Here is a 24,899-nt window from a genome sequence, read left to right on the forward strand (position 1 = left end):
GGGTTTCGTGATTTACAGAACATGAAGGGTGGGCTTTTCAGAGGTGGGAGTGTAGAAATTAGATCCACATCTGAGAGACAAAATCAGCTTTTCTTTCCAAGGATTGCATTTCATTGTGCCATTGTGGGAAAAGAGAACAAATGTACCTTTAGGAGAATGAAATCAAGGCTAGGTTCATATCCTGCATAAATCAAATTGACAACAGTGTTGATACAATCCCTTTTTAGGTTTTAGACCTAAATTTTTTTAAAAGGCTTCCTACACCATCAGTTGTGGGACTCTTCTGATTAGATGATCTGAGTTGATTTTGGAAATACTACACTGTTATAGGAATGATTAATTCAAAACCCAGTACTTAGAGAGTGTGGTTCTACCTAATGGTTCTACAAAGTTCAGATTTTTGAAGTACTCACATGAAACCATGAAGTCGGGCTACCTGGAACAGATATGACATCTGTTCTTTTCATGTCCAAGCAAAGCAATGGATGGCCTGAACAATTCTGCAGGAAGGTAAATGAGCTAAAAGCCAATATACTGAAATTCCGTCAGAAAAAGATGATGCTTAATCTTCGAGAGAGAGGGTAGTGCCAAGGAAACTTCTACAACTCCAAAATGGGGCAGCAAGTGCTCACTCCATTATGATTTTTATTACAGTATGTATGATCCATCTTGGCTTCTGGTCCTTTCCCTGCCTAAATTCAAGCTACTGTTTTTCACTTTGGACGTCCCAATCGGTTTATGACCAATTACCTGAAGGAATTTCTCCTCCTATTGCAGCCTTTGGGAGCCTCTACCGAATGAAGTACTGTAATGCAACTGGTTGCTAAAGAGTAGCTCTGGTGAATTAATCTGCAGTGGTTTTCCCGTCTGTCTGATGCTAAACGGGGGTCTTTTCAGTGCCATCCAAAAAGCTTTTTAAAAAAAAATTCTTCCAGGTTTCTCAATAACAATACTTCGATATATACAGGTACACTATAAAAAAAATTATTTGCAGCATGACAGCACTGTCCTTTCTGCAATTCCTTGTTTTAGATTGCACCTGACTTTTTTTTCTTTCTTTTTTTAAAAAAATGATGTATTTTACAGTTTAAACAGATTTACTGATTTGAACCAACTATGTTAATCCTATCAAAACCTCAGAAGCCATAATGGGATGAGACTGGAAAATGGCACCCTTTTTAAGGAGCATCAGTGGAGTGTGGTTTTGGGACAGTACTAGTTTCTCTACCACAGAGATTGCACTTAAAAATAAGATGTCTGTACTTCCATTGCAGCTTAAAAACCACCATGATTTCTAAAAAGAGGCTTAGCTTAACAACTTCATTTCTCAAGAGGAGACTCCTGAGCCAGGTAGTCATTAAGGCACTGCCTACTATTGACTGATTGACTGATTATTGAATTTATATAGAAAAATAGTTCCAGCAGTGAATTGCTGATGTGTACTATTTGTTAAATTTTTGAATTGGCCTTTTTTTATTCCTACAGAAAGCCAAGAAAGAGGCCTTGTCAATTTTTCCTTACACAATTCATTCAGACCACGCAGTTTGTTAGTATTTGTATAACAGTAATAGAAAATGTAATACTTCTATTAAATATTATAATGGAATAAAACATTAATGTTAAATATTAAAGATATTATTTTCCTATTATTGTCACTACCAATGTTTTTAAAGCTAATAATGTAATAAAGTATACATGCACACAAACACAACATTCTTGCTTTATTAAATTAACAATGAAATTATACATAATTAGAATAATATAAACAACTATAATATAATTATAATTAAAATATTATATATATATTCTCAAACTATAGAAGTACAAAAATACAGGTTGAATGTATTCCAGTCTCTGGAAAAGAATTTGCATTGTTCCCTTATCCCATTTTCCCAAAGGGCAGGCAGCCATTCCTAGAGAGTGGAAACACCAACATTGCGCTCTGTTAATCCACTACTCACCATCAAAGAAAGTAAGTGCACTTTTTTCCTGCAGTTTTCTATATTATATCACTTGGGCACATCTGCTCATTTGAGATGACACACTTCCATTTGTTGCAAGCTACACCAGCAATTCATTGACTATTTTGCAGAAAAAAGCACACTTGTATAACAGAGATACTGCTTACCATTACTTCTAGTATCTATTAGATTTCTCTTTTACTTTGAATATAAATAATAGCACACTGAGTATAGTATTTGCCTTCCAAATAGAAGATTGCTGGTTGGAAAGCCAGCATAATTTGTTAAAACTATTTTCTTTCTGTAAACTGCCTACTTTTACCTCTACTTTCTTTAAAACAACTAAACAAAAGACTTCTGTAAAATTTGGGGTAAAATTCTTATACTTGAAGTAATTGGGAAAATGATGATATATCATTGGAGCTTCATTTTTTTAAAAAAGCACAGAGAAGAATAATAGGCTTGGGGAAAGAAAAAATAAACCTATATTTTTGCCACATTTTGAATGAGAATCTCATGTTTATCAAACAAGAATTATAGCTTTTGCGTAAGTAGCACACTTGTGACAAAATGGATCAAAAAGAAAAACACATCAGTGAGATTTTGCTACACGTATGTACGTTTTAATATACACACAGAGAGACACCCACACGCACACAAATATATGTCTAAATCTGCCTGCAGGAAAGAAAGTGATTGGTATCCTAAAACAAAAGATGGGAGAGCATAGCAGGAGTGGAATTATCCAATGGGAAGCGATGGTAACCTGCTAGCTTATTGAATACCTTACAACCTGTTGTTGAAATGTGACAGTCCAGGGAAAACTTTCTTAAAATGGCTTAGAGCATGAACACAGGACAGGAGAAGTATAAAAGATAAGGCCAATTATGATATAATTCCAACCGTATATATAACATTACAAACTAAGTAATAACATTTGGCATCACTGTAGTAACCAAAGGTCCGTGAAACATCCTCATAAATAGTCCCACCTACAGCATACAATGGTACAATGCAATGGTCTAAGACAGTGTTTCTCAAACTTGGCGACTTTAAGTCCTGTGGACTTCAACTCCCAGAATCCCCCAGCTGGCTGGGGGATTCTGGGAGTTGAAGTCCACAGGACTTAAAGTCGCCAAGTTTGAGAAACACTGGTCTAAGATTACAAAGGGATGGATCATAGTCATCAGGCTTTACTGGTTCAGAAAGGTATGAATTTCTCACTGAAGACTTCTTGAGAAAATAGGATTGCGTCCACCACATTCAGGTTAATGTACGATACTCATTGTCTCTGCTGGCATCTGATTTCTGGGCAGACTTCTTTCATTATTTTCCCCTTCATTTTCTGAGGGGGAATTTCATCAGGCACCAGCCCAAGAATCCAATTTTTGCTATTTCTCTCGTATCTGTTCCTGACCATCATAAACACTGAAGGCAGTACAATGCTCTGCGTGCTCTGAAGCCTTATGATTATTTTACAATGGGTCACAACTAAAATTCCATTGTAATCTGCTCATCTGCATCCATGCCACATTAGAATTTTGATCACATGAGCTTGGAGATGCCGCAACGGTCATAAGTCACTTTTTTTCAGTGCCATTATAACTTTGGAAGGTCATTAAATGAATGGTTGTAAGTCAAGGACTATCTGTACTTAAGAGACCAGAAACAACATGACCAACTAGAGAAGACTGTATATGTACTGTAGTCCACTTCGCAGTGATATAAAGTCAGCTTTGGACTTGACTTCCAGGATACTAAGCACAATAATTGGCCACTACTACTTCAGACAACATACGTGAATTATCTGAGCAGTTCTTACAATAGTCCTGCTATAATACCGGTAGCGGTGGGATTCAAAAAAATTTACCAGCGGTTTTGTGGGCGTGGCTTGGTGGATGTGGCAGGGCAAGGATACTGTAAAATCTCTATTCCCTCCCCACTCCAGAGAAAGGTTACTGCAAAATCCCCATTTCCCCCCAATCAGCTGGGACTCGGGAGGCAGAGAATAGATGGGGGCCGGACCAGTCACAAGTGGTATTTACTGGTAATCCGAGCTACTCAAAATTTCCGCGACCGGTTCTCCAGAACTAGTCAGAACCTGCTGAATTCCACCTCTGTGGTAAATCAGTACAGGTAGTTCTAGACGCAAGACCACAATTGAGCTCAAAAGTTCTGTTGTTCAGTAAAACATTTGTTAAGTGAATTTTGCCCCATTTTAAGACCTTTCTTGCCACAATTGTTAAATGAAACACTGCAGTTGTTAAGATAGTAACAGAGTTGTTAAGTGAATCTGGTTTCTCCACTGACTTTGCTTATCAGAAGGTCACAAAAGGTGAACATAGGACCGGAGGACACTTCAACTGTCATAAACATCAGTTGCCAAGCAAGTGAATTTTAATCACATGACCATGGGGATGCCGCAACAGTCATGTGTGAAAAACGGTCATAAGCCACTCTTTTCAGTGCCATTGCAACTTCAAACGGTCACTAAACGAATGGTTGAAAATTGAAAATGACTTGTATTCTTATTTTAGGATTACAGAAAGATTAATTCAAAAGTGTCTTTCCACTCGGTCTTTCCGTAAGGTTTGTTTAAAGCCTCTAGCTAAGGAAAGCTTACACAAAAGACTTCCCGGCACTCATGGCTGCAACATCATTAGTGGGTTTTTTTAAAAAAAGCTTATGTTTGAATAATGTTCCAAATGGTATCATGCTTTGGCTCATGTTTCAGGTAAGATGACAAATGAGGATTATGAGAAGAGCAGCAAAGAGGCGCAGGATCATACACTTCTCCTTCTCACCTCCTTCCTTTCCCATGGAGTGAAAGACAAGGTTGCATATCTTTTTCATAGCAAATCAAATTTTTCTTATTCCCTTCAATGAGGCAAAAAATCCATGACTTGTGTTAACCGTACTGAGCCACATCAAGAAGAAACCAGAGTTAATGGAGATGGGAAAAGGGAATTGTAGCTTATAGTAGATCACGGCCAAGATGATAAATCCTGATTTGTTAATGCATCAGCTATAAGCTTCTAATTTTTTGTTTCAATACTTGAAGAGTCTAAATTAGGGTTTCTCAACTTCAGCAACTTTAAAATGTGTGGACTTCAATTCCCAGAATTCCTCAGCCAGTACGGTTTATTTGTTTGCTTATATCCTGCCTTTATTATGTTTACAAATAACTCAAGGCAGCAAATATATCCAACCTACTTTCTTTTTCCTATTTTTCCTCAACAACCCGGTGAGTTGATCTGAGATAGGGTAACTGACCCAAAGTTACCCAAGCCAGTTTTCACGCCTAAGGTAGGACTTGAGCAGGGATGGGTTCCTGCCAGTTCTAACCTCTTCTATAGAAGAGGTTCCATAAATCTACAGTGCCATTTAGAACCGGTTCTAGCTCCCTCCACCCGCCCGTCCGCACATCATCAAGATGAAGAGCGAGAGGAGGAATTCTGGGAGTTGAAGTCCACAAGTCTTAAAGCTGTCAAGTTTGAACACCCCTGGGTTATATTTTCTAAAGGGTTAGTGGTGCAAGGGTCTTGTAACTTGACAGCTTTAAGACTTGCGTGCTTCAAATGCCAGAGTTTCTGAGCCAACATTTTGGTTGCTAAGCAAGAGCATTGTTAAATGAGTTTCACCACATTTTACAAGTTGGCCACGCCCACCCAGTCACATGACTGCCAAGCCACTCCCACCTGGTCACATGTCTGGCAAGCCACTCCCACTTGGTCACATGGCTGGCAAGCCACTCCCACAAAGCAGGCCACACCTACAGAAGAGCTTCTAAAAAATTTTGAAACCCACCACTGGACTTGAGCTCACAATCTCCTGCCTTCTAGCCTAGAATCTTAACCACCAAACATATCCATTATACCAGTAATGGCTAACCTTTTTGTCATCATGTGCTGAAAGCGCCCACGCCTGCCCACCCCCATAATGCAATGTGTGCGTGGTCCCTGTGCGCCCCCTGCACATTCGTACATGACCTCCCTATCTGCGCCCCGCCCTCCACGCATGCGCTTGCAACTTCCCGAGCATGTGTGAACACCTCCCCCGCATCCTGTTTTGGACCTGGAAGGCTTCCTGCACCAACCTGGAAGCCAAAACGGGGCGTGAGGGCGCTGCACAAGGCCCCAAAATGCATGCACCACACCCCACCACGCATGCGTGCGTGCGCACATTCCTGTATGTATCTGTGCATGTGCGGCAGAGACCCAAAGCGCGCCAGTGGGAGGCGCATGGACGTGCATGTGTGGTGGAGCTGGGCTGGGGTGACAGCTGGGGTGCCTGCAGAGAGAGCGCTGTGTGCCACCATTGGCACGCGTGCCATAGGTTCACCATCACGGCATTACACCAAACTGGCATAATAACAGAATACTGAGAAAACTGAGAATGGACATTTCTATGTTGAACAACATTGCAAAGAAAACAGATTGCTTCCCGTTCTGTTTATCTGATAAACTGTAAACAATTACATAGTTTCTCTCAATATGAGGAGAATTCCTGGTGACTATCTGAACATAGAAGTCTACAATATGTCATTGTCCTGGCACCATTCTTGGGGCTAACATAATTAAGTAGCGGAAAATTAAAACAACCACTAGATGGCAGCAAAGAGAGGGTTTGTTTCCCTTTGCTGCTGCTGACTGGTAATCTGGATTTTTGCAGCTCAGAAATGTTTTCTTCTTAGGTATTTCTTTTTTCCTTCGAGACTTTCTAGTCTAGTTTCACCATGGCATTTCATTCAAGTATCTGACACTGCTTAGCTTTTTTAGGGTAGGCCAAGTTCTCTAATTTAGCCTTTCTTTATTTAGAGTTTTTTTCTCTTTTAGAATGTAATAATTTCCTAATTTAACTGGTATCCTTAAGATGTATGGCCAGATTTTGCCTCTATTCCAAAGACACTGAACGACCTGTACATGTAATACTATTCTAGTAGATGTTTGCATTGAAAACTCAATTTGCTGTTTTGTCCTTCTTCCTCTCAAACCATTCTGGAAAGCTCCCATCTTCCACGACAGAACAAGAGGTCACACAGAGATGATGGGAGAAGGGGATCCATCAGTACTGTAGGTGGAAATTCTTGGCGGTGGTACTGAAATTGTAATGGTTGAACATATATATAAATGTTTACATTCCAAGATAAGGTATACAATATGAACAAAGAGATCAGAGAGGGAGAGAGGGAGAATCATCCCACAAACACTAAAAAAAATAGCATTACTTTAGTATTAACCTAACGATTCTTACTCTGATTGTGATGCAGTTGACCCACCTAGGATATGATCCCAAGCTGATGTAATAGTCTTTCAAATCAAGCTTGACTCCAGTGATTATGTGGACACTAAGGTGACCAACTTTTTTACAATGAAAAGGACAAAACACGTTCTATTGTCCAAAATGCTAAGGTGACCAACTTTTTTACAATAAAAAGGAGGACAAATAAATTGGAAAAAATATATCGTAAATAAAAGAAATATTTTATTCATTGCAACAATAATACACTAAAATATGATATATGCATAATAAAAACATTTGCAACATTTTATATTGTAATTATGCTTACATGCCTGTTAATTATTATTTAAATGAGTACTTTTCCATTGAATTAATATTTTTTGTCAATGTATCATCTTCTAACAATATATTGGAAATATCTGGACAAGAAATATCCTTCATATTGAATTTTACGGCAAGTGCTGCAGCTAGAGTATCAACATTCAATCTCGATTTCTCACTTGTTGAAAAATCATTGGCAATTGAAAAAAACTCTTTCAACTGCTGCATTAGCTCCAGGGCAGCACAACGTAAATTGAACAAGTATAAATAAATGTTCACATGGAATATGTTCATTTTTGAAATGGCTGAAAATATCCACCCATCTTTTATCAATTTCAACATGTTGATTTTCCCATTGTATTAATTTTTCAGAATTTAAATATACGTTCAGTCTTCTAATTTCTTCAAAGAGACAACTGTCGTCTATTTTAATGTCTAGCATTTCTTTAGATAAAAATTCAACACAAGATTCAATATCTGTTCAATATACTTGCGATGAAGTAAAAAAAACACCATTAAAAACTGTTTAATAAAACGTGAATTGTACTTACCTCTGTATAATTGAATATTCACTGAGAAAGAAATAATTACCGTGAGTCATTCAATTGCCGACGTGCCATGAGTCTACTGCGTGCGTATGTGCCGTGTTGTGTTTCGGTAAGAAGTAAACAAAGCCACTTGCACACGCACTCTCTCTCAAGGTCTCCCGTGCGGAGCACATGCGTCTCATAATCGCGTTTTATACCGCACTATACCGAGTCTTGACGAATTGTCATGTCAAATACAAATACGTCACATAACGCGCAACAGATTAGTCTTCAAATATCGAAAAGGAGGACATGTAGGAGGACACTTTTTGAGGGAGGACAGAACTTACAAAAGAAGGACTGTCCTCCCTAAAGGAGGACAGTTGGTCACCTTATGGACACAAGTCAACCTTTGCTCCTGGTGTCTATATGGATACATGGTACTCTGGCTCAACAGTAACAACTGTGAGAGGGATTTTGGAGTCCTAGTGGACAATCACTTACATATGAGCCAGTAGTGCACTGCAGCTGCCAAAAAAGCCAACACAGTTCTAGGCTGCATAAACAGAGGGATAGAATCAAGATCACATGAAATGTTAATGCCACTTTTTAAGGCCTTGGTAAGGCCACACTTGGAATACTGCGTCCAGTTTTGGTCACTACGATGTAGAAAAGATGTGGAGACTCTAGAAAGAGTGCAGAGAAGAGCAATAAAGATGATTAGGGGACTGGAGACTAAAACACATGAAGAACGGTTGCAGGATCTGGGTGTGTCTAGTTTAATGAAAAGAAGGACTAGTGGGGACATGATAGCAGTGTTCCAATATCTCAGGGATTGCCACAAAGAAGAGGGAGTCAAACTATTCTCCAAGCCAGTTGAGGGTAGAACAAGAAGCAATGGGTGGAAACTAATCAAAGACAGAAGCAACTTAGAACTAAGGAGAAATTGCTCCAACACGGGACGTTTTTAAGAAGAGCATGAACAACCATTTGCCTGAAATGGTATAGGGTTCCCTGCCTCAGCAAGGGTTGGACTAGAAGACCTCCAAGTACCATTCCAACTCTGTTATTCTATATTCTACATCCATGACGGTTTTCAGAATGTTTTTCAACTTCTTAGTCCAAGGCTGAATGCCAACTGGGTGACTGGCCTAAAGTCACCCTGCTGGCATTCATGAGTATGGGATGCCTAGAACCTAAGTCTCTCTCCTCCTGGGCCAGCACATTTAAGCACTACACCAACTGACTTTCAGGATCTCAACATTCAAGGAATGGCACTCCCTGGTGGCACAGTGGTTAGAATGCAATATTGCAGGCTAACTCTGCCGACTGCCAATAGTTCGATCATGACTGGCTCAAGCTTGACTTAGCCTTCCAACCTTCCAAGGTCAGTAAAACGAGGAAGCAGATTAATGGAGGCAATATGTTGACTCTGTAAACCACTTAGAGAGGGCTGTAAACCTCTATGAAGCAATAAATAGCAATAATGGCTAACCTTTTTGTCGTTGCATGCTGCAAGCACTCGTGCGTGTGTTCACACCCATAATGAAATGTGTGCATGACACCCCTCCGTGCCCCCTGCGCATGTACACGTGACCCCCTGCATTCCCCCCAGGCCCCCGTGCATGTGTGTGCAACACCCTGCACTCCGTTTTGGGCCTCCCAGGCCTCCCAGAAGCCTCCTGGGCCCAAAAATGGGGTGGGGGGCATGCTACATCCCCACAGTGCTCCCCCTGCCCCTGCACATGTGCCCGTGACCCCCCGTGAGATGTGCATGCATCTCCCACATGCGCCCCGTCCCCCACATGTGTGGCACAGACCCGAAAATCAGCTGGCTGGCAGGAGGCAAGTGCACATGCGCAGTGGAGCTGAGCTGAGGCGACTGCTCGTGTGCCTGCAGAGTGGGCTCCGCATGCCAACTGTGGCACGCGTGCCATAGGTTCGCCATCATGGGTATATAGCGTCTAAGTGCTATTGCTAATGATGTTTTGAAAGGGGACTATGCGGGGGAAGGTGCTAGAAAGGGTAGGGTTCAACCTATGCATTGGTAATCCCAATGCAGATCAGGGTGCGTGGATAAACTTTTAAATACAAAACAGAGGGGAAATGACTTGCTGCATAATTAACACAGCTTGGAATTCAACAGCCCCAAAAATTAAAACATTGTTCCTCACCGGAGAGAGCAGTCATATTAGCCCCAGTGGGCTCTTATCGTATTTCTTTGCATTCCAAAAGCTCTGCCCTGTGTTAAACAGCAGAAGTTCAGAAGTGTTTTAATTCACTTGCACTCATAGCACATTGCAAAACATTGTTCAATGCCAATTGCTTGTTATACAGCCAGTTTTAGGATTTCCTGCCAATTTGCAATTTCTTAACCCAGACAGATTTTCAGCATAATCGATTTGATTTCTCAGATTTTTAATGCTCTTTTGGAATGCTGGGTCAGAGCAGATCAGTGCTATCTTCCACCATCAGTTCTATTTCTCACAGCTTTGTTTAAAACTTGCATGCCAACTTGAAAAAGTTCTTGGAACAAAGTTAAGTTTCCAATCATTTTCAAACAGGCAGTGCTAATAATGCTTTTTCATCTTAAATTGTATTTGGAGAGACTAATACGAAGCAACACTTGGAGCCTTATAGATGCATTTAGTATCACTGTAGTACAGGTAGTCCTTGACTTACAACCGTTGGTTGAGTGACCATTTGAAGTTACAATGGCACTGAAAAAAGTGACTTACAACTGGTCCTCACACTTACAACTGTTGTAGCATTCCCAACATCATGTGATCAAAGTTGGGCACTTGGCAACAGGCATATATTTATGCAGCAGCTTGGGATCACATGATTATCATTTGACACCTTCTCAGATGTCTTCTGGCAAGCAAAATTAATGGAGGAAAACTGATTTTATTCAACAACTGCAGTGTTGTGCTTAACAACTGTAAAAAAAAGGTCATAAAATTGAGTGTGACTCACTTAACAACCATCTTGCTTAACAACAGAAATTCTGATCCCAACTGTGCTCCTAAGTCAAGAATTACCTATAACCAGATGTGATGTTCAACCAGTTCTGACAGGTTCAGGAGAACCGGTAGCAGAAATTTTGAGAGTGGGGAGGGAATGGGGATTTTGCAGTATCCTTCCCCTGCCACGCCCACCAAGCAGAGGTGGGTTGCTCCCAGTTCGGCCCGGTTTGGCTGAACGGGTAGTGGAATTCAGGCCTGGGTTACAGAACTGGCAGCGACTCAGGCCTGCCACACCTCTGAACTGGTTCCCTCGCTGCAACTGGGCCGCCGCCATTTTGGTTTTTAGTGACTGCACATGCGCAGTTCACTATAAATTGTTCTGCGCATGCGCGAAGGACAGTTTTCATTGAACAGTGCATGCGCGAAATTGCGCGCAGGTTGCGCACTAGTAGTAAAACTGGCAGCAATCCACCCCTGCCACAAAGCCACGCCCACAGAATCAGTAGTTTAAAAATTTGAACACATATATTTTGAACACATATCCACAATTCCTCCTTGTAAGGGATTTAAAAGACCACCAACACTGCCAAAAACCTCTGATTAGATTTAGATATCGTCGAACATCTCAAAAAGCTATTTCCAGCAATACCCTGGTAAAAGCAGCATATAATCTACCCAGAGATGTCTTTTCTTTCCTCTTCATCTAATTCCCACAACTTCTTTTAATTAACTCCCCTTTGTTTCAAGTTGTATTTAAGCCACCTAAGTTCACTACTATCCCCTAGAGAGATTTTTTGGCAAGATTCGGGGAAGGAAAAAAATGCCTAAAGCACTTTCTGGCATTGAGTAACAATTAATCTGTGGTTCTGTATGAAGTCACAGGAATCCTCACATGTGAGAAAATTTATGTTGTGCTTGAGCTTTATTGTGTGCATTATCTGCATTGCCTTCTTGAAAATTACTTTGCTACAATCCCAATGTTGGCTCCTTAAAAATCAAATAAAAATTAATCTTTCATAGAATAGTTGGACTGAAAGGAAATAAAGGCCTACCCCTGGGACTTGTGTAATAATTGTAATGCAATTATTAATAGAAACAAAGCAAGAAATGTATCCAAAAGGAAGTAAAAGCGGAAAAAACGTGTCTAAATGTAAGCCATGTTCAACTGTAAAAAGAAAAGGATTATATAATTTGCAGTGGACAAAGTTAAATATGGAAGCTGTGGACACCAAATGCAATGAGGGCAACCATTTTAGACTGTTTTTAAAATTTAGGAGAAAGCCAACATTTTCAGAGATTTCTTCGTGGACATGAGAGTTATATGCTATCTAGTTGTTAAGGCACATGGTAGAAAGCAGGAGACTATGAGTTCTAGTCCCTCCTTACCCATGAAAGTTGACTGGGTGACCTTCATCCAGTCTCTCTCTCAGCCCAACCTACCTCACAGGATTGTTGTTGTGGGGAAAATAGAAGGAGTAAAGCATATTGGATATGCCTGCTACTTTACATTATTTGTAAAAATGATTAAGGCAGGATATAAATTAAATAAAATCTTCAGAATACAACGTAGCGTATCCTAAATACTGGTTGCTAGGTAGCAACCATTGAAAAGTGCAGTTGCACCGGGAGCACCTCAAGGGTGCTGAAACAGCCCCAGTACACTCTATTGCAGGGGTCACCCAGGCCACAGACCGGTACCAGTCCACAGTGCATTAGGAACCAGTCTGTGCAAGTGAGCAAAGCTTCATCTGCGCATGCGCAGGATCTAGGTAGCGTGCAAAACCACACATCCAAGGTCCATGGAAAAATTGTTTCAACCAGCACAGGAATTTCCTTTCACACCAGAGATGGGTTGCTCCTGGTTTGGCCCGGATTGGGCGAACTGGTAGTGGCAGCAGTGGGAGGCTGCGCCCACCCACCCGGATGCGTCTGTGCATGCGCAGAAGGGTTGTGTGCGTGAGCAAGCACATGTGCAAGCACGCATGTGAGCACGAGCGAACCGGTAGCGCTGGGATTTGCAACCCACCTCTGTTCCATACACAGAGAGGGGATAATAATTCCTATACAAGGCTGGAGAGATGAAGTGGGGATCCTGAATATCATCTCTCCAGTCCATTAATGAGTTCCCTTCCTCACACAGTGGGGAGAGGAACTCCTACACTGAGCTGGAAAAACAAAACAGGGATCTTTGGAAGTTTTTTGCCTCTTTTCTGAGAGTATGCCCCTGATTTCTAATAATAATTGAAATGCTGGTGTTGACTCAGAACAAAGCTTCTTTTGAGTTCAGTTAGACTTACACCAATGTAAATAAGTATAAGATTACAGGCCATATTATTTCTATTTCACAAATCTTTTTAATTGCTTCCAATCCCAGAGTGCCAGTAAGGCTGGAAGCTATGCCCATCATTAGGATTATCATCTGCTTTTGCATTTTGACAAATATATCCAGCATATCAAACCAAGGAAAAATAACATAGGAGCTAAAACAGGGCAGATAAAATATACTTTTCTCAGGCTGTACAAGCATGTAACAGGAATACCATCTAACTCAATGAACTCTTTAAACTAACACTTTAAACAGTGAAGTGACCACGGGGAAGACTTAAGTCTGATTTGGACTTCTGTGCCACTGCATGTCAGAGAACATATGTGTCAGAGAACATATGGAGATGGCTGCATAGCTGTTACATTTATATTTCCGCAAATGTTAATTTCCTGGCTAGGGGGCACAGGAAAACTACTCTCGCAGTTGCTTCCACTTTTCTTTGCGTCTGGATCTCCTTCCGCCGAACTATTTCTAATTTCCCTCCATGAATGGGCTGTTGCCTCCTGGGTTTTCTCATTTTTATCCATTACATCATTCAAATGTTTATATCTCCTCAGTTTGCCAGCACGTCTCTCCTCTAGCTGCTCCATTTTGTCATTTGAATGTGCCTTGCCTTCAGCCTGCCTCTCAACAGGAAGTCAGGTCAACTAATCAGCATGCAAGACATTCATCTCCACACAATGCATAGCTGAGATTTGGAAGGTGTATGCATTGATCCGTCTGTAACCACCTGCAAATACCCTACCCATCAACCCCTTCACAGCGTAGGTATGCGTCAATTCCCATGCGTAGTTGTGAACAAGTCTAAATCAAGTTTTAGTAGGCAAGCATATGCAGGCCTTTCCACTAATTTCAGTAGAAAGATCAGATGATCACATACCAGAAACTGCCCTATGATCAGTAGTACAATAGATTACTTCAAGTAGACCTTACGGCCGCAATTCAGTGTCCCTCAACTAAAGGATCCCATAAAACAATACCCTATAACATTGATGCCAAACCTTTTCGGCACCGAGTGCCCAAACCGGAATGTACGTACATGCGCTTCTAACTCCATACCTGACTATATGTTGCATCCAGCTACAAGGAGAAAGTTGAACTTGTTGTTAACTCTGCCATTTCTTTGCAGCCAGGAGAGAACTTACTTAGTACAGTATTATTGATCAGGCCCATTCACTGCTTCCTATGCCTGAAACTTTGGAGCTGGCCTATTTTTGAATACATGTTTACTTTTCTTTCATAAGAACACTAAATCCATGTTGAGAAATAGCCCAATGGACCAGTTTCATTCAGGTGTACCTCTGCATGTGCCATCTATTAATTGGGCAACCTACTGATTGATAAACACGTCTACACACAGTTTTCCATTCCCATCCCACCACACATGGAAAGTTGTTGTTTTCCCCGTCAGTAAGCAATGCTTGTTAAAAGAAGCAAAACCAGGGGAATCAATTCATTGGTTTGAAAAATGTGTCTTGCATGAAAACAATAAGCACACCTCACGTTACTGAGACAGAATAGGGCTGAACAATTGTAGTTACACCACCATACTCTTTTGTTGACTCTAAAACTGATGAATATCTCTTTAACTCAGCTGATTGGCTGTGCCTATCTTTTTCTGAGCTTGGGTGTTGATCCAATCTACTCAATAGCCATTGGGGCATCTTTTCAAGAGCCAAAGAACTGAGGCTTACACAAGGCTGAATTTTTGGGGTTGCAATATAAAAAAAGTATGTAGTATCATGTTCCTGTCATAGTTCTTATAGTAGAAGCGAAGGAAGGAAAGGGTAGGAAAAACCAGTTCTGCCAGAAGCAACTGCAACAACATAAATAACAAACCTGAGCAAACAAGACAGAACTCTACAAGAAGTTAAAAAGCTTTCTTTATAATGCTTGAGCTATTTGCTTAGAAGCTGATCTCAGGTGTTCCTCTGGGCAATTCAAACAGGCAGGTGGAAGAGAGATAAAGGCTGGAGTCACACAGTATATATTATGCTTGATATAAAAAGAAAAACATACCAAATGGACAATTTACTCAATTGCCATTTCATTGTTACTAGTTGACTAATGGGCAAGGAATTAGTTTAGCAGGATTATGATGATTTAAGCCCAAAGCACAGGACTCACAGAGGGACTGAGACACTTCATATTGTCACACATGTTTTAACTAGATTTTGGCCAAAGGCCACATTTAATTTTTGAATAAAAAGCTGGAGATCACATGCCAAGAAGGAATGAAGGCCAGGACAAAAGCTGTGGTGAATTTAATTTAAATCAGTATAAATTGAAATTAAAGGCAATTGAAGTCAATATAAAACCTTCATGTATTCAATACTTTTCTTCTTCTTCTGAGTGATTAAACACTGAGGCAACTTTTAGAATGGTTCTTAACCTGAGGCCAGTGGCCCAAGGCACTGAGAAGGGCAGATTATTTGATGCTTTAGTCTAAGGAATGTCTGGCAGCCAAGATTACAAGTTTTTGCCATTATATAATGCAATACAGATTACACTGTACAAGGCTGCAATCAAATTTGCCAGCAAACTATCGCTTGGTAGAATAGTTATTTACCAACAGTGAGACCTCTAGGGGAAATTATTGAAAATTCCTAACCATTTTCAGTTCTAACCAGAAGAACTTTTCCTAAATTGCATAAACCTACCATTTTAATTATGTTGGACTTACTGTTTTAGTAACTGCTTCCAATCAAACTCAGCTTTTTCTGTACATCACCCCTTAAGAACAGACAAGGATTAATAGTCATGCCAGGAACGGGCCTTTCTTAGTTCCCCTCAATCTTTACTAAAATAAGATTGAGGCTCAATCAAACTGAGTGGTCTGTTAGAAACATCTATGGAAATTCCCTTTGTTTTCCTACACAGTCTTTTAAGAAGTACACATTTTGCAAGCCTCATTTAATTCCCTAGGTCTCACTTCTCAATCCCCATCTTGGATTCCACCTCTGCCAAGGAGGAAGAACAAGAAACATGGTGACAGCTGGCCCTGTTTCCCTGTTGGGCTAAACAGTATCTTGATTGCAAATGCTGGGTTGAGATTAATGTTATTAAACTAATGGAAAACAGCTGCTACCTGTTATATGCTTTGCCTCTCACCACAATCTGTGTCCTCAGGTGGGTCTGCCAGCCTTTTTTTTTTTTTTGTCTTAGTTTCGGGCCTGATGCCCTTATTTTGGCCTTCCTTCCTAGGCACTGAAATGATATCCTGTCTCTAGAAAGCATAGCACATTGCCTGCTGTATTGTTGTTATTATGTAAAAGTATATCCCATCTTAGATCAAGGTAGCACACCTAATACTTCAGCCTCCACTTTTATCCTCATAAGCACAGTTCTGTCAGGTAGACGGCTAAAAGTCTCCCAGTGCGCTTCCATGCTTTAGAATGGATTTGAGCCTATTGCCCTAATCCAGTATTTTAACCATTAGACCCCACTGACTCTGAAATAATATAAAATATTTCTTTCAAATTAGTTTCTGAACATTTTATTACCAGACTAGGTAACATTATCAGCAGGATTTTCTTGTCCTATTCTCCTTAGCTTATAAATGTCTTGTGTGCCAGTGCGGTCTCTGTACAACATTTTAGCCCATGAAATTTGTTTCCTCCTTCCTTTTGGGTTGTGTTCGTATGTCTCCTCGGGTCATCTTGGTTTACTATGGTAGCCTGGTCCATTAGCAGCATTTCCTGGTCTGCTGGCTGGTTGGGGCCTTGCTTCTGGAATTGAGACAGCAAGAGGTTCTGGAGGAAATTTCTGGAAAATGTAGTCCCCAGTAAAGAGAATTAAATCTGGGAGTAAAATAACAGATTCCAGCAGTTCAGAAAAAAAAGAATGCGAAAAGCGAAAAAGATGAAGCGGCTGCAAGAAAAAGAGGTTGGACTTTTTGGAAAGAGAGAGAAATTATCCCCCTTCAAGGGAGAGAGGATGGCTATATCTCGGCCTGGAGACTGTATCCTATCTGCCACGGAAGGTGGGCTCCATAGAAGTGGTGGGATTCAAAATTTACCGGTTCTGTGGGCATGGCTTGGTGGGCGTGGCAGGGAAGGATACTGTAAAATCCCCATTCCCTCCCGATCAGCTAGGATTCGGGAGGCAGAGAATAGATGGGAGCGGTGCCAGTCAGAGGTGGTATTTACCGGTTCTCTGGACAACTCAAAATTTCCACTACTGGTTCTCCAGAACTGGTCAGAACCTGCTGAATACCACCTCTGCTCCATTGGGTTCTCACTGGGTCTGCAGAGGACGTGTATATGGGGCAACAGGATCCGTGAGGAGCCATTTTATGAAAAAGAAGAGTCTTCGGGACATTTTTAGCTTGAGCAACATTGCCCCTCATAAGATTTAATATTTTACAATACAGGTTATCCTCGACTTACAATAGTTCATTTAGTGACTGTTCAAAGTTATAACAGCACTGGGGGGGGGAAGTGACATGACCGTTTTTCACATTTACGACCATTGCAGCATTCCACATGGTCACATGATCAAAATTCGGCTTCTTGGCAACTGTTTCATATGTATGATGGTTGCTGTGTCTTGGGGTCATATGATCGGTTTTTGCGACTTTCTGACATGCAAAGTCAATGGGAAAGCCAGATTCACTTAACAACCCTGTTACTAACTTGCAATGATTCACTTAACAACAATGGTAAGAGAAGTTGTAAAATGAGGCAAAACTCACTTAACAAATGTTTCACTTAGTTTAGCAACCTATGTTTTGGGGTCAATTGTGGTTCTACGATGAGGAATACCGGTATTGTGTTGTTTGATTTTTATCTTAATGGCCATTATGTTGACTCTGAAGATGACATATGTGCAGCCATTTTTTATTGTAGCCTTTGTCTATTCTTTTCTTAGATTTTCAGTTTTCTAGTAAAGGAATTTAATATTACTTCAGGCTCGCCACTCTCTAATTATTGAAAGGGGGCAGTGACATGCGGTGAGGTTTATGGCTGGTGAGGCTGGTGACGTCATCAGGAAGGCGGGGAATGGGACCATGTGTGCTGGAGGCTGAGGCTGCCTCAGCCTCCAGCACACGTGATCCCATTCCCCGCCTTCCTGAGCGCGCTCCGCCGGCTCGCGCTCCGCAGTCCCCAACAGCAGCTGCTTTTCAGTGCTTTTCTGAGCGTCTGGCGTTTAGGACATCCAGCTATCTACCTAAATGCCAGATGCACAGAAAAGCACTGAAAAGCACTTTGCCTCCAAGCCACTTCATCTTGATGATATCGCCGCAGCGGCTGGGCGCGGCCGGACCTCCAGAGCGGTGCTGAGGCGGTCTGGGCGGACAAAAGAGCGAGCGAGCGAGTGATGGAGGATCAGGCAGCCTGATCCTCGTTCGCTCGCCCGCCGGACTGCCTCAGTGCCACTCTGGCTACCACCGTCCGTCCCAGGAGCTGTGGCGATATCATCAAGACGAAGTTCAGTGGAGGCAGAAATGTTGTCGGCGCTCCCGGACTTCGTCTTGATGACGAAGCCACGAAAGCGACTGGGGAATGACGAGAACCTTCCTGCCTCTGCTGGACTTCGTGCACTCCTCGCAACTGCAATATACGTCCAGAAGCGGCTTTTGTGGCTAATGGGGTTTGGGCTTCCAGCCCAACAGCCCCTGCCACTTCTGGACGTCTATTGCAGTCGCGAGGAGCGTGCAAAGTACAGCGGAGGCAGGAAGGTTATTGGGGCTTCCGAGAACCCTCCTGCCTCCGCCGGTTGCCTAGCTGGCACCACCCCGCGCGCGCACCTCCTCCTCCTCCCTCCTCTTCCTCTTAACTCCCCAAAAGCTCTTCTCCTTACCGGAGCTTAGCGGGAACCATGTAAAAGGGATGGGAGGAAATATATATTATAATTTATTATTATATATTATATATTATTTCATGATGAGAGGTGAGGCTCTGCCTCCCCTGCCTCCCCTGACCGCACGTCCCTGAAAGGGGGATTATAGATATAAAGGGGAACTGTTATGTCTAGGTGGCATTCCTTCCCGTGAGAACAGAGAAGATGGCTGCAGCTGGAGGAAGGTGGAGTTTGGAGTCACCGGACTGATGGCCTGAGAATTTATTGAAGTTTATGACTCAGGCGGTATGTTTTTGCCTTTTGCTTTTTATTGGGTGTAATTCTGGATTCAGGTTGTAAAATGGGGCAAAACAAATGTCTCACTTAACCACAGACATTTTGGGCTCAATTGTAATCATAAGTTGAGGACTACCTGTATTACATTTATCTATTCTATCTTATATAACTAAGCACAGTAAACATGGCGACTACACATCAATACTACTACTACAAACTGCAGTCAAAGATCAAATCAAAGTTGGAAATAAGTAACTTTTATACCAGGGGTGTCAAACTCGATTTCATTGAGGCCTGCAGCAGAGTTGTGTTTGACTGCAGGGGGCTGGGGTGAGCGTGGCCAGGCTGGGCTTGGCCAGATGAACGTCACTCGTGTCAGGGGTGCCTGTGGTGGCCTGAGTGCTCAGCAAAACGGGCTCCCGAGCTCCATTTCCGGCTGCGACGGCCTCCTGCAACCTTTTGCCAGCGAAAATGGAGCTCACAAGGGCTGCACACAGCCCTCCTGAGCTCCATTTTCACTGACAGAGGCATCCCAGGCCATTCTTTCGCTGGTTCCAGGGTAGCAGATCTAACCTTGAAATTGACACCCCTGCTTTATACTAAAAGGCCCATATAATATACAGTATCAATGTCTATGTGTTAATAGGGTTAAAGCAAAAGTTAAATAATTAATGGAAAATATGCTTTTTTGATGCTTTATTAAACACTGGCTCAAACACCAAATCTGAAAATTATTTACATGGGAGGAGAGTCAGTGAAGACAAGGTGCTCAGCAGTGACATGACTATTCTAAAACCCGGGAGAACTAGTTGACCTTGGCTGATAAACAGATCAAATATATCAAAGTATTGATTTATTTAGCAAATTTATAGGGCTGCCCAAAATGTGAATCTGGGTGTCCTAGAATACATAAAAACAATATCACTAAAAACAGAAAAACAAAAAAGATAAAAATTCAAATGATATTGTCTCTTCTGCTATCTTAATATTATACAACATCTTGCCAGCTTGTGATCCCCAAGATAGATGGAAAAACTATGTCTTGAGTGTTTTCTGAAAGGCAAGTAGAGATGGGGCCAACATTGCCTCAAGAGGAATGATATTTCAGATAGTGTGGGCCATAGCAGAAAAGGCATAATGCCTGGGTACCACCAGATATAAGTCCTTAGTAGAAAGGACACATGGCATACACCAACTGCTTGACCTGATGGGACAGGACATGTAATCTGGAAGTAGTCTCAAATAATCTGGTCCCATGCCCTATTTACAACTGATGAAACACACAGGTCTTTCAAATGATCATATGCATATGAGTCACAAAAAGATGGTTGGATCAGGTTTACTGTATGCATATTTTTAATCTCATCACAACACTAAAAGATTTTTCATGCCTGGTTTATATTTTAGCCTTAAATGTGAATCTAGCCATTTTAGTTTATGCAACACAACCTGTTACAATAGTGATTTGTGAATCAGTGCAACATAAACAGTGAAAGCGTGAAGATGAGGAGAAAAGCATACAAAAGGGGAATTGTAGAATCCCCCCACCCCCAGCATAAAACTGGGAAAGGATTAAAGTAGCCAATCAGATTGGGATTGAACTACCTAAGAGGAAACTCTTGGAAAACTCGAAATCCAAAAATGAGGAACTAGAGAACTACTGCCAAGAAGGAACATAGGATGTTATGCAAGTCCATCTGCTTTCCAGAAAAAAATTACCATGGCTGAACAAACTCATTCTCCCTGAATTCTCTTGCAACCCCAGTTTTGCTCTAGGAGGAGATCTGGGGAACCACAGTGGGGCATAATGCAGAGGACAACAGAAGGTCTTATTAAGTAAGATGAAGTCTGCTCGTGCAATTTATAGCAAGCTATGTATGCTAAACAAACCAATGAACCATTGCTTCTTCTCATTGAATATGGTTTAATATTCAGTATCCTAACCAACTGTGCCTCTCCAAATTTAAGAAAGGGAGTTTGACCCAGACCTGGATGGAAGTGTCTGGGATTAAATCTGAGGCTTGTTGTATACAAAAGAGGGGAATAGGCAATACATCTTAAGGGAACAAATATTAATTATGCAATGTGCACAGAAACCCCTCTTTGTCCTGAATCTCAATAACAAAAATTATTGTAGTGAAACTAATTATTTTTATTAAAATAGTATTAATTTATTCTTGTGTACTATTCCTTTTAAATACTTAGTGATTTTAGAAAGCATAATGTAATAAACAATGGCTACTCAATTTACTCAGAAAACATCAGCAAGGCATTTTTCCAATTTTTCAAAAAATGTGCTACAATATTTGATTGGTTGATTCAATATGTGCCATGAATTTGGTACTGACTCTTAGTGACCACATAGATATCTACCAGATTATATATTTGTCCTGTTTTACAACCTAATCTGTGCACAAAATATCTTATAAAATAATGTAGCTATATAACCAGGAACAATTAATAAACACATTGAACAATAAAACAGCACAATCAAAAATTATTTGTGTGTGTACTGTGCATTTACACAAACACTCATCCGTACATGTGTGTATGCAAAGAGAAAAGAGAAAGGGATTATGTTCCAAATGTTCTTTAAAATTAAATTGACTCTTATCTGAAAATTCAGTTTTTCTGTGAAATGAATTTTATATCCCTGGTGCTGGTACTGAACTGTTGTTAGTTAAAATGCCCCATAGTTGCAATGTTCTGCGATGCAATAGAACCAGATATTTGGGGATTATTTAAAGCAGCGACCCCCAACCTTTTGGGCACCAGGAACCAGTTCTATGGAGAGAAGTTTTTCCATGGGCCGGAAGGAGAGTGGTTTCGGTGCTGCCTGCATCTCACTTGTTTGTGCTGCCCAGTTTCTGGCATGCCGCAGCCTGGTTCCAGTCCACAAACTGCAGGTTGGAGAACCCTTATTTAAATTATGCATAGGTTTATTTGGGAAGATTTTGGATCTCCCTGAACTCTATATTTGGCCATCTGATTAACAAGATTAATGAGTTTTTGATTTTCTGTTTATTTCCTTATGTAGTCAGATTATTTTATATTGGCTAATTTCAGCTTTGTGGTAAGAAGGCTGATTTTAGGAAAAAGCCGAATAATGTAGGTCTGCTCTTTCAATCTTTGATATATAGCATAATAGCTGTAACTTTTTAAATTTTAGTTCATCAATTTGTTCTAGAAAGCATTTTCTCTTTATCTGTCAGTGTAGTTCAGGCACTTGAATTTTTCCAGTATTTTTCCAGGAAAGATTCCCACAGGTACTTCATTCAATTACTCTGCATCTCTTTCTCCTCTCAGAAATTATTTTACACTTTTATCACTGAGCCATTCTTATATTACAGGTAGTGTCAACCCAGACATTTATCTGCTGTCAGCGAAGGATGTCAGCAACAGTTAAAAGAATGTTGGATTCTGTTGAAATAACAGTGCAGACAAGGGCAAACTGTCAGCAGTTTGCCATTTTCACACCATTAGAACCATGTTCAAAGAACTAGATTCAGCAGATCTGTCTTTTGTTCAGTAAGGAAGACATTAGTAATCTGGAGCCAAGGACTAGGAGAATAAAGAAAACCTCAGACAGAGAAAAGAAACTAGTAGTTGTTACTGTAAGTACCTGTAGGGCACTGTTGGGGGACTCAAATTAACAGATCGAAAAGAAATTGCTGTGGAGCTTCTGTTTTACCTTTGCACAGTCTTGTCAGTCAACAAGATTTTTGAACCAGTCTCTTCAAGTTATTTTTTTTTCCACACCCCTTTTGTTTTGGAAAACCCATAACTTAAAAAAAACCACATTCAGATTCTTGTGGCTGACAGTTTTCCAGAGTAACTTTAGATGTCAGTGGATGGATGTGGGCAGCTTTCAGAATCAGCAGCTTTTGATTTCCACAGTGATGAAGTATACAGAGGAAACATTTTTTGTTACAATTTGATCAAAATTCTAGAGTGTGTTTTACAGTTGAGAACTCTATTAAAGTTACCTGAATCATACTGTCCTATCTTTTTAAACCTACTGAAATCAGGGTGAGTGAAGAGGGAATGTAATCAATCAGCAGCTATAGTATTTAAAAAAAGGAGATCAAAGTGAATGACGAACATTTCTCAGTACTAAACATTCCTTTCTGATGGCTATATCTCAAAGGCTAAAAGGATTGCTGAATTCTAAACCCCAAGTTATCCAAGATCTATTTGTTGTAATGAATGGTCAAATTAGAAACCGACAAGTCATAGAACCCCTCCAAATTTTGTGCACTAGTTGAACACTGAGCATGCTAAAATTATATAGCCAACAGAATTGAGCTGTTCTTGCCTAGCAAGATAAGTAATTAGCAAATAGGAATTGATAATTTGATGCATTTGACAATGTAGCAAAAGTCAGTGCAACTAACTTTTGATGGACCCCAGAATTGTTTGGAATCAGCTGCACAGCTGCCCATTCTTTACACGATACTTGACAAATGATACAGGAAAAAAATGTCAAGTAATGATGGGTTGGATAACAGCATACCTGTTTCTGATGTCACCTTGTTTGTAAATTTTATAGGAACCCACATATATTTCACTGTGGGAAACGGAGGCATTGAAGATGATGTAACGAATTATTATAATTATTATAATATATATGAACCCATATTTAAAATACCTTGTTTAAAATGAACAAATAATAGTGACAGTCAAAAAAATGAAGTACTATAATAATAATGTATACAAATATACTTGACAATATGTGACTTTATATAAAATTTAAGGGATGACTACGAAAGGATGCACAAAAACCTTGTAACCAATCAACACACTGTACGGAATGGAAGATGTTTTTATGTTACGTGTTTTGTTTGTTTTAATATATATATTATATATATATATATATATATATATATATATGTGTGTGTGTGTGTGTGTGTGTGTGTGTGTGTGTGTGTGTGTGTTGTATTTGTGCTGATAAATAAATAAAGGGAGACTAGTATGGATCCATTTCAAGCTGTTTAGCTCTCATCAGCTAGCCATACCCTTACTGGGATTTGAACCTGGGATGTGTTACATATTAGGCAGACTTGCTAGCCACTACACCACCGGTTCTCCTCCTTTATCAGCTAAGCCAGGGAAATAAGTATGTGTTTGTGTTACAACCCCTGGTATGCCCAAATATGGGAGGGATATATATATATATGTACATCTTTGGTTGTTTGGGTTTTCTCCCACGTAGAATTGGAAGTATCTTCACGACGTTTCGATGAAGTCTCATTCATCATCTTCAGGCTGGTGCTTCCGGCTTGGTGCTTCCAGGAGCAGTTCGAAAACCCGAACAACCAAAGATGTACATACAAACACCCGCGAAAACCTCAGAAAACAAAATATATAGAAAACGGAGGTACAAAATAGCACAATCTCAACCATGAGAACCTCCTAAGGGCTCTTGTGTGCTAAATGGCTTGCCTGAAGGGACCAGTTCCAAAGATCTTATAGCCCCTTT

General features: G+C 40.7%; 1 long non-coding RNA gene across 1 annotated transcript in view; it reads left to right on the forward strand.

Moving 5' to 3' along the window:
- Positions 1-492: 492 nt before the first annotated feature.
- Positions 493-24,899, forward strand: part of LOC309383469 — a 33,738-nt gene continuing 9,331 nt past the window's right edge. The window contains exons 1-2 of the long non-coding RNA XR_014173849.1: positions 493-624; positions 1,899-1,972. This is a non-coding gene — a long non-coding RNA (uncharacterized lncRNA). The remainder of the gene's footprint in view (positions 625-1,898; positions 1,973-24,899) is intronic.

The sequence above is a fragment of the Natrix helvetica genome (genome assembly GCF_964273705.1).
Source record: "Natrix helvetica genome assembly, chromosome: 1".
NCBI classification, from domain to species: domain Eukaryota; kingdom Metazoa; phylum Chordata; class Lepidosauria; order Squamata; family Natricidae; genus Natrix; species Natrix helvetica.